Source organism: Watersipora subatra, unplaced genomic scaffold (genome assembly GCF_963576615.1).
Source record: "Watersipora subatra unplaced genomic scaffold, tzWatSuba1.1 SCAFFOLD_66, whole genome shotgun sequence".
In the NCBI taxonomy this organism is placed as follows: domain Eukaryota; kingdom Metazoa; phylum Bryozoa; class Gymnolaemata; order Cheilostomatida; family Watersiporidae; genus Watersipora; species Watersipora subatra.
The window spans coordinates 482,235-492,718 of NW_027045280.1; positions in this window are offsets into that span (position 1 = coordinate 482,235).

A 10,484-nucleotide genomic window follows, 5' to 3' on the forward strand; every position below is an offset into this window, starting at 1 on the left:
AAGCACTTACTCCACTGTTTGCGCCTCTGTGCACAGCGTTTAACACTCGGATGATGATCATATTTTTCTAACACTTTTGTATAAATTGAAGGAAGTTCCTTTTTCAAGTTTGCCCAAGTATCACCGCTACCTCCCTTTGGTGGCTTTTCTAACTTTCTCCTTTGCTTTAAGAAACATCATACCGGGTGTTTATTGATAACATTAGAAAGCACAGCCTGAACCATGATAAAAGACATTATGACGTATAAAAGAATCACACAAAAACGAAAACTGGTCATAGAATATTAATCTTTTTTATGTTGAAAAATAAAAAATACAGAAAAAGGCGACAAAGAGAAACTTTCTTTACCTCATCAAGGTTTTCTTCGAATTCTTCACGCAATTGCTGACAAATGGCTTTGATTACAGATTCCTCATATGCTTGCTTCCGTGTCAAAACTTTCCCTACAGATCTCTGAGAGAGAAACTGCCAACAGAAATGCTTTTTGCACACAAGATCTGTTTGAATGAATATGCCAGGCTTTAAGATAAGTAAACATCGATAAGCAGTTTGGTCTTCTCAGAGCGGTCAATAAAGCTATTTAAAGCAGACACTGTGCTTTAAAGTTTTGAATACATGTATCCACAAATAACTCCACTTCTCACCAAAATGTTACAATAAGTTTTACGACAAAATATTATTAATCAGTTGAACCAATAAACAGTTTACTAATCCTATTGTTCGACAATAAACTTTATCTCAACAAATTTGAATAAAATTAGTTTTTTCTTACCTTAAACTTGGAATGAAGATTAAATCTAGTAAGTTCTGCATCAATCGACATAGGAGAAAGCAACTTATGGAAGAGTCTGGCAGCCTTTTCTAAAAATTCTTCTTCTACCTCTGTTTAAAAAATTTAAACTATATAAATCCAACATAAACACTCATGTGGCTGCCACAGATCAATATCTTATTATAACAATGCCAGAGTAAACAAGCTTCTTGTTTTTTCGGCAAGCACAGTTTGAAAGATTTTCTATTTGACAGAGTAGCACATGCACTATAAAAATCCATAGCATAAACTTTTTAACAGTATCAGAACCTATTTTCAATAATCACCGCTCTGTGCAATTATAACAACATCTTTTATCTGTATCACTGGCAGTTGCTCACCTGTGTCACATTGTAGATGCACCTGATAGACAAAGAACATAAATCTGTGACATGGCTCAAAAAGCTGGTCAATTGAATTTATGGCTTCATTGATCTGAGGCATGTGAAATCGAAGTTTATCAGGTGAATTCAAAAACTACACGATGTAGTAAATTAAAAATCAGCATCTGCTAAAGAATGCTTGGGTTTTAAACATTATCCATGAATGATCATGACAAAATACAATCATTGGATGAAGGCCTGTAAACAGACTGATGTCGGTATTACAGGAGCAAAAGGGTATGCTGAGCACCAGATCATAGACGAGCTGCAGAGTTAGTAAAATTTTGCACTGATGGCCTACTTTACTTGCAGCTTCAGACAAAAATTTAAACATCTTAGTCACTTTTTAGGCCAGGTAATTGATAAATTTGTATGTAGCAGTAAAAGAAAAATTTAAACAATTCACTAAAGATTCATTCACATTTTAAAAAATTTAATATTTCTTCAATATAATATTTAATCAGCAGTTCATGAAACTTTCAATTTCCAACTGAATATGATATATTGCATGTAGCCCAGAGAAGTAGCACAAGCTGAAGTGAAAAATTGAGCAACATACATGTAGCTCAAACCTGCTCAAACAAGTGTAAAACTATATTCTCATCTTTAAATACTTCAAAAACACTTGCACATGAAGTATTGCTTAATTGCGTAGCATGTTCAGTGTCACAAATGGTGGAATTAGCAAAGTTGTAGCTAAGGTTGTTCAAATTATCAAACTCTCAATACAAGGCAGCTCCACTCAACTTGTGCGCTCATACTTTCTGCCTATTCGTCATCTATTAGATGGCACATGGCGACATGACATATATTGTACACTATCTGCCTGTTTGCCAGCACTGTTGCAGCATTCAGGCTGTGCACATTTTGGTTACCCCCGTTGTAGTTTAATCTTCTCTTAGTTATGTACTAGATGATATAGCAAGACAATGGTTCAATTTTATTCAAACCACCCCACAGCCATGCAGGTCTTACTCTTTATGTCTGTTATATTTTACTCTGTTTATCATAAATAAATGCATTATTAGTAACACTCCTTGGGGCAGGTGTCAGATATTTGTTTTTCTCAATCAGTAAAATATTTGTTTTGCTAAATGCTCGTTATAAACTAAAATTACTACCATTTTCTTACCATGAAAAATTCTATCAGTCTGTCAATTTTATATCCTGAATTTGCATTATTATACCCGTATGATGTTTTCGCTATTGTAGTTTCACCATGTTTATGATGGTGCTCCTTATGGCATTAACTATCAGCAAATACATGTAAATAAAATACACTGCATCATTCTTAAAGTCAATTGGAACATTTCACTGCACATATTATTGCCGAGAGACTTTACAAAATTTACCTGACAATTTATTTGCATTCAAAAGTCAGTATAAAGTGTATTGATCTGCAGCATAAAATATTTATGATGCAAATAATTTAATTAGTAATAATATCTATAGTTTTTTCATTTAAGTTGGGCCCCTTGTGAGATTTCGATATTTTTGTAGATTGACTGAGATCCACCAGTATATCAAACAAAGTTCCATATCATTCATTGTCTACAGGAGGTTATTGAAATTAACTGAACAACAACAGGACTCCGAGTTCATGAAATTAAAAGATGTGATTTCTGAAGTGTTTGAGAAATTGGTTAGCTATTGTGAATTAGCTTCTGAAAGAATTGTGTCTTCAACTACATATAAGTAGTAAGTAAATGTCATTGCTTAAGGAGATGAAAATATTTAAGTATTTTTACATCCCAACAAAGCAAACTCACAGCTCAAGTAGTAGAAAACTATTAAAGCTATACTATGTAAATTCCCAAGAACAAAATTCTATTATAAATTTACTATATTTACATTTGTATCTGCATGCTATAAAAACTTACAAAATGGAACTAATACTAATAAAATTAATTCACAGCAGAAAAAGTTAAGGAAGACGAAAAATGAAAAGTAGAATCAGGTTTTGCCATATAAACACCCTAATCCATTCTAAACCTTCATGAAACGCAGGCATGATATTTGTACAAATTATAAATACTATGTGTAATGGTTAAAACCTGTAAAGAACACATGTATGCACTGGCAGTATATTGTTGTATAACTTTATCGGAACTGCGAGAAGCATTCCTATATAGTTATACAATGTGAGCGGAAAGAAAAACAGAAAAGCAGCGAATAAAAACTGAAAACAATACATTCGTTTATCCTGGTCATTGGCCGTCAAAACGGGTCTAAGCAAAGACTACTATAAGTGGCAGGACTTTGGTCAGAGGAGTGGGTTTTTCATTGTTGCCCGAGTTTTTCTCATGATATAAATTTTAGAAGCAAAAAATTATTTACATCACCTAGAACTAAAAATAATGCTATGAAAAAATTCAGAGCTTGAATTACTTTAAACGAAAGTTGTCATACACTGTATGTGTTATAAAATAAATCCAAATTGTACAGCTAACACAAACAAAACACTTGCCGTTTGCTGACATCTGCTAGCAAATAAAACCAAGTAAATTGCATTGTAAGAAGTAAGAAGTAAACAGGTTCAAAAGAAAAAATGAACAACCGGTCGGAAATATGAAACAAACAACCGGGCCAAATTTCAAAAAGCCTTTCGTATCTAAAAAAAATTGTCCATAAGTCAAAGCGAATTTTCTACCAAAATATGTTTCATAGCTTGAATACTTAATATGTAGAGTTTTTGTTAGTAGAGGTTTTCCTGTAAAAATATTTCAGTAATAACAACCCATAAGACACCAAAACACAGAAACCCATTTGCTAAATAAAATTGCTTATGCTCTATATGCTTGCTATATTTATATGATACCGTATTATTTATATTTACACGTATTAAGCTAACTTTCATTTTACTCATCAGCATTCATTTTTTAAAAATTTAAAACTATAAATGGAAATTGCGCTTTCATCAAAATCAAAAATAAAATAAATTTATTTGCAAACAACCATATCAGAGTAGAAGTTACATTTTGAAATATGCTTAGGTATATAAAAAGAACAATAATCTTTTTTATGAATCATTTAAACTACCAGCTAGTACGACAGGAAGAAAGAGTTAAAAATTTATTGTTTGATACATGTTATACAATCAACTCTTGAATTGTTGAAACAATCAATTTAATTGGTTGCCATGATGTTCAATGTGCATTTTTTAATATGAAGCTACCTAAACCATTATAAAACTTATCATAGAACATAGTATGTTCTATGATAAATCTCTGTCTAGACTACTTCAAAGACTACGCCTAAAAAAAATTGTGTCAAGCAAGATTGTGTCTTGGCACCAGCCCTTTTTTGGCTATATCTCGGTGCTAAGCTTGACGTTGCTTTTAAAGACAATAGTGAATGAGTCTTCATCTAAGCAAAACCCAGTGCCAACCTCTTCGGAGTTTCTCAGTTCAAATTCAACTCTCGCATAACCAAATTTTTTGTCAGGAAGAAATTGTTTGCAGCTGACCGTGCCCTAGTTGTCCACTCGGCTGAGGACATGCAACTGGTTGCAAATCAATTTATAAATGCAGAATCAAAATTCAGCTCCAAAATAAAAATAGCAAAAACATAATGTGTGTATCAACATGTGAAGCTTCTGAACCCTGCACCTGATCCTACAAATATCCTGATAGACAACAAGTTACTCAGACTCTGTACAGATTTTAGATACTTTGGTCGTACTGTATTCGGTAATGCCAACTTACTAAGGAACGTAGTTACAGACATAGAAATGCCAGTGCTTCTTTTAGAAAAATTCAGTATCATTTGTGGGGGAACAAGCATGTAACCATTCAAGTTAAGTGTAAAATATACTGAGCAGTAATGCTAAAAGCCCTATTATAGGAAGCAGAGGTAGTGTACCAAACACAATTGAAAAGACTGCACTCAGTCATGATGAGACAATATACTGCATAATGAATCTCAACTGGTAAGATAAGGTTAAGAACACTGAAGTCCTAAAATGGGCTGGCTTCCCATCCATGGTAAACATTCTAATAAGATAATAAAATACCTAAGATGGCTGAAACATCTGTTCATAATGGACCATGATCAAATGCAAAGACAATTATTATATTTACTACTTTACGAAAAAAGAGGAATCTAGGCAGATCTAGGCTGAGATACAAAGCTATTGCAAAGAGCAAAACTAAGTTGAGGAAACCGAACTCCCGTTACAGATGATTGTATAAAAACATGAACAACTTATCTTTGAAATGATAGTCATCTCTAAAAATAATAACATACATGTATTTAAATACTCTAGTAAGTGGATTATTTCATTTACCACAATAAAGCCACTTCTCATTGGTCAATATTTGGTCAGCACTATGTGCTATTATTCTGCGCTTTCTCAACTCATTTCCTTGGTAAGCGCACCTCAGGTTACTTTCCAATAACTGTTCACATCTAATCTGTAGCAGACGCTGGAGTCCAATAAAGCTTTATATCTGATACATTCAAATTTATTTAGATTTAGATTGAATATATGCCAAAACAGTAAGCTTCCTGTAAGCAAAATTGAGGGATTAACCTGCAGGTTTGAAATGATTGCTCAAACTAATGTTTATAGTCCTAATGAAGAGTTATCCCTAATTGTGTATTATTATTGATAGTTTCAAAACACAAAAAGCTTATAAAAGGAGATTTACGTATTGTGTATTTTTTTACTATTTATAAGTTTCTGCTTTGTTAAGAACTGGTAAACTTTATTTCTCAATATCCTACAACCCCCTGTTGTCCTAATCACAATTGTAATCTCAAAATGTACACACTGAGTCATTATAAATTAGTAAATAGATAAACGTATAATCAAGAAAACTAATAAATAAATAAGTTTGATTCATTGACAACACATTGGTGAAACAAGGAGGAACTCTTATGTAAATACTACTGTTAGCCTCTATGGCATTATTACATCATTATTGGCATTATTGGTATCGTCATCGCACAAAAATATCGGGTGACACTTAGCACCTTGGCATCTTCTAAAGCCACTTGGCTTCTTTGGTAGTAAAAGTGTGACAAAAAACCTTTTGGCAAATTGAATGATAAAATTGACTGAAAAAAAACATGTGTGTACTTTTAGACTTTCATAACAGAAATTGTAAAACAATAGCTACTGGGCCAAAAAGGTAGTAATACTTCAACTCTACCGAATTTATAATTAACTCCTTAAACACAACGGAAGGAATTTTTTGCGATTTCGCTGCAAAGTTTTTTAAACGAATTCCAGGAACTGATATTAATAGATAGTACCTTACCATATCAACAATCGTTTTTGGTGACTTATCCCATTCCCAATTTCTCACCAAAACATAGTTTCTTTGGAAAATATATCCTGTTGCACCATCCTCAGCATGAAGGGCACATACCTAAAATATGTGACAAAATATGCTTCCTAAAATTCAAATTGCATTCACCCAAATGTTAATGTAGAACGACAAGAACTAGAAAAAATTCACATTGATATGAGAATGTAAATACATACTGAATTACAGTTAGCAACAATTATTGAAGCCTACTAAAAGATTGTAGTTTTATAAAAAAATATTTGTCAATTAAACTTTGTTTGAAATCAAAGACTGAATATTCAATTTTAATGACCAAGCTATTAAAAAGACAAAAAAATTGGCTACTGCTAAACCCTAACTAGTTATTATTACGTAGCAAGAACACAATTCCCATTGTTTGGGTCACACTACTCTTCAAGATGCTGCAGGGTGTTCCTACAAAGATAGCCTGTTAACTAAGCACACCGATGTTTAGTGGCGTGGATACAATTGAATACTGAAGCTAGACAATCTTGCTTAGTAATGCATGATTTCCGCTATACTTTATGGCTTGACTATCTAGCAATTTGGCTTTTAGAGCAGGTAGCCATCAGATGCTATCATCCAATGACCCGTTTTATAATTGCGAGCTCAACAGTAGAAGCTTTAGTCAGATTATCTACCAGTTGTGCATTTGACCAAAAAGTCACTGTTACTAACACACTCTTAAAAATACTGTGTGGTATATGTATACCTCGCATTGCACGAATAATAATAAAAATTTGGAATAAAAAATGTCTGTATGTTTTGCTAAGTTTCTTTACTCAAAAAATGTGTGTAACATATTTTTCATAACTTCATCTTTCTATATTTTTTTCTTTTTTCTATTCTTCTCTCCTTCCTATTTTTGCCTACTTCCTTGCCCTTCTCTTCCCTATTCCCTTTCTTCTTCTTTTTTCTTTTTTGAAACCGATTTCAAAATTATTTGTTTACAGTTTAAATTCCCAAACATTGGTTAAAACTACTTAATATATAAACTATGTAGAGCTCTACTCACACTGAGCTGAGAAAGATCCTCATTTCCAAAAGCCTGATTCACATTCAGAATGTGCACATCACCCAAATGTAGAGCGATGAACAGAATCAAGTTGTCCAAAGTTGGGTCACTTCTTGTAGGATCCGCATACCCTTGGCAGTCTAGCAAAATGATTGCTTTCTGTGAAAAAGATTTTTGTATAAATCAGTAACTTACAGAGAATTCGGCTAAATTGCTACCTGAGTGTTTAAATTATTTTATTAGATTTTCAAATCGTTCAGCTAATATTGACCAACATAATAGTTAATCAAGCTGATGAGCTGCTTAAGTACACGGGATTAAAAAATAACCAAACGTTATGACCAACCCAATGACTTAGGTAGAGTTCCTACTGATTAACCACAAAGTCAACTAGTAATCTTGTGATGGTATCTACTGTACATGTATTTCATTGTGTCTCAACTATTATTAGTTATGGTATATACATGTATTTCATTGTCTCTCAACTATTATTAGTTATGGTATCTACATGCATTTCATTGTGTCTCAACTATTAGTAGTTATGGTATCTACATGTATTTCATTGTGTCTCAACTATTAGTAGTTATAGTATATACATGTATTTCATTGTGTATCAACTATTAGTAGTTATGGTATCTACATGTATTTCATTGTGTCTCAACTATTATTAGTTATGGTATCTACATGTATTTCATTGTGTCTCAATTATTAGTAGTTATGGTATCTACATGCATTTCATTGTGTCTCAACTATTAGTAGTTATGGTGTCTACATGTATTTCATTGTGTATCAACTATTAGTAGTTATGGTGTCTACATGTATTTCATTGTGTATCAACTATTAGTAGTTATGGTATCTACATGTATTTCATTGTGTCTCAATTATTAGTAGTTATGGTATCTACATGTATTTTATTGTGCTTCAACACAACTAGTAGTTATGGTATCTACATGTATTTCATTGTGTCTCAACTATTAGTAGTTATGGTATCTACATGTATTTCATTGTGTCTCAACTATTAGTAGTTATGGTGTCTACATGTATTTCATTGTGTATCAACTATTAGTAGTTATGGTATCTACATGTATTTCATTGTGTATCAACTATTAGTAGTTATGGTATCTACATGTATTTCATTGTGTATCAACTATTAGTAGTTATGGTATCTACATGTATTTCATTGTGTCTCAATTATTAGTAGTTATGGTATCTACATGTATTTTATTGTGCTTCAACACAACTAGTAGTTATGGTATCTACATGTATTTCATTGTGTCTCAACTATTAGTAGTTATGGTATCTACATGTATTTCATTGTGTCTCAACTATTAGTAGTTATGGTGTCTACATGTATTTCATTGTGTATCAACTATTAGTAGTTATGGTATCTACATGTATTTCATTGTGTATCAACTATTAGTAGTTATGGTATCTACATGTATTTCATTGTGTCTCAACTATTAGTAGTTATGGTATCTACATGTATTTCATTGTGTCTCAACTATTAGTAGTTATAGTATATACATGTATTTCATTGTGTATCAACTATTAGTAGTTATGGTATCTACATGTATTTCATTGTGTCTCAATTATTAGTAGTTATGGTATCTACATGTATTTCATTGTGTCTCAACTATTAGTAGTTATGGTATCTACATGTATTTCATTGTGTATCAACTATTAGTAGTTATGGTATCTACATGTATTTCATTGTGTATCAACTATTAGTAGTTATGGTATCTACATGTATTTCATTGTGTCTCAACTATTATTAGTAGTTATGGTATCTACATGTATTTCATTGTGTCTCAACTATTATTAGTTATGGTATCTACATGTATTTCATTGTGTCTCAACTATTAGTAGTTATGGTATCTACATGTATTTCATTGTCTCTCAACTATTATTAGTTATGGTATATACATGTATTTCATTGTGTCTCAACTATTAGTAGTTATGGTATCTACATGTATTTCATTGTGTCTCAACTATTAGTAGTTATGGTATCTACATGTATTTCATTGTCTCTCAACTATTATTAGTTATGGTATATACATGTATTTCATTGTGTCTCAACTATTAGTAGTTATGGTATCTACATGTATTTTCTTGTGTCTCAACTATTATTAGTTATGGTATCTACATGTATTTCATTGTCTCTCAACTATTATTAGTTATGGTATATACATGTATTTCATTGTGTCTCAACTATTAGTAGTTATGGTATCTACATGTATTTCATTGTGTCTCAACTATTATTAGTTATGGTATCTACATGCATTTCATTGTCTCTCAACTAGTAGTAGTTATGGTATATACATGTATTTCATTGTGTCTCAACTATTATTAGTTATGGTATCTACATGTATTTCATTGTGTCTCAACTATTAGTAGTTATGGTATATACATGTATTTCGTTGTGTCTCAACTATTATTAGTTATGGTATCTACATGTATTTCATTGTCTCTCAACTATTAGTAGTTATGGTATCTACATGTATTTCATTGTGTCTCAACTATTAGTAGTTATGGTATCTACATGTATTTCATTGTGTCTCAACTATTAGTAGTTATGGTGTCTACATGTATTTCATTGTGTATCAACTATTAGTAGTTATGGTGTCTACATGTATTTCATTGTGTATCAACTATTAGTAGTTATGGTGTCTACATGTATTTCATTGTGTATCAACTATTAGTAGTTATGGTATCTACATGTATTTCATTGTGTCTCAATTATTAGTAGTTATGGTATCTACATGTATTTTATTGTGCTTCAACACAACTAGTAGTTATGGTATCTACATGTATTTCATTGTGTCTCAACTATTAGTAGTTATGGTATCTACATGTATTTCATTGTGTCTCAACTATTAGTAGTTATGGTGTCTACATGTATTTCATTGTGTATCAACTATTAGTAGTTATAGTATATACATGTATTTCATTGTGTATCAACTAT